Here is a 1,555-nt window from a genome sequence, read left to right as displayed (position 1 = left end):
AGGCTATCTTCTATTTTCCTAAGAGGAAATTGAACTTATGCATTGTAAGACTTCAGCATGTGCCTATGTATGAAAAATATGAGCCAAATGCTTTTGAAGAGAAACAGAAGTATGCTGCCCTTGTGAGAGCGAAGTGTCCAAGAACAAAGACAGAGGTACTTTGGCATGCAATTCCACCCCCAGATTCTTTGTTGGGAGACATTTTATGACCAACTTTAAAGACACTGACCCATTGATCTAGTTCTGGTTTTCATTCACTGGATCTTTCTCAAGATGTGAAGGAAAAAAAAATGTCCCTTAGGATCAGCAACATTTTTCTTTAGAAAAACAAAAAACCAACTTCTCAGAGCCACCATGTCCCAATAGTCTCTCGCTTGCCGTGTCTGCATTGAGCATCCACGGCTTTAAGTGTAGAAAGAAGGAAAGGCATCATGCAACCAAGTTGAGAGTGTGGCAGGAGGCCCCTTGGCCCAGTGTCCCTTTGGGCAGAATTAGAGAACAAATCCACAAAGATGCCTCACGTGGCCTTGCCAGATACCCCTTACTTGGTTGACATCCACATAAGCTAAGAAGTTCCTCTCCCACTGAACAAGATTTCTAATTAACACTGAAATGCATGGTAGCTAAATATGGGGTGAAGACAGGCCATCTCCTCGTTCTTCATAGCTGGGGCCAGATTAGACTCTGAAAGGGGGACAGGATAATTGTTCATGGTGGGGCATGGTGTTTCCTCCTGTACAAACATATAATTAGGCTGTCTTAACCTCCTGGTTCAGCAATAAACACCACTTCCCAGACTAATTTACAGGCGAGAGTTGCAGAAATATGTGGAATAAACTCTCAGGGCTATAGGCCCTGCAGTTTCATTAAAAGTGAGCAGCTTCACTATTTCAAGTCAGCAAAAATCCTTTTGCACATACTACAAACTGAAATGAGATTGAAATAAGGGCTATGCATTCAAAACATTGAACACACCAGCTAATAAAAAATACATTTGTGACTGGTCGTAAAAGCAGAATGTAATTGGCTGTACTCTAGAAATATCTTTTACTTACACTCTTTGGGAAGACAGAGGTCTCCGTAATCTTGACTGCTAACACGGCTACATTTTTTCTGTTCGCAATAATAACTTGCCAGTCAGCAACACCTCACTCCTAGTGTCCTAACAGACCCTGAACCAGGCAGTGGGACGTGGGCATGCTATAGCACTGAACCAGAGAGTATCTCCCTGGCAAACAGTGTTTCCCTGGGGCAGTGGGGTATTGGGGGTGGGGGTGCACGGCGGGCTAAGATAAAGAAGCATCTCCTTGGTAGTCTCATCATTTTTTCTCATTTAGATGCCCAGAACAAAGAAATCTTTCTAAGGAACATAGGAACTGCTCTTCAGCTGCCTCCTCTGCCCCAAAGTGTGGAATACAGTAGGGCAGTACACAAATAGATTCACTCCTCCGTGGACAGTGTGCTTTCTCTTGGCCAACACAGACCATCAAGAGAGGGAGAGGCTGTGACAATAGAGGATGTGACACTGGTTGGGCATCAGGAACCACACGGAAGG

Source organism: Echinops telfairi, unplaced genomic scaffold (genome assembly GCF_000313985.2).
Source record: "Echinops telfairi isolate 266 unplaced genomic scaffold, ASM31398v2 ScPeMD7_3533;HRSCAF=4204_0, whole genome shotgun sequence".
NCBI classification, from domain to species: domain Eukaryota; kingdom Metazoa; phylum Chordata; class Mammalia; order Afrosoricida; family Tenrecidae; genus Echinops; species Echinops telfairi.
This window is presented reverse-complemented; position numbering follows the sequence as displayed.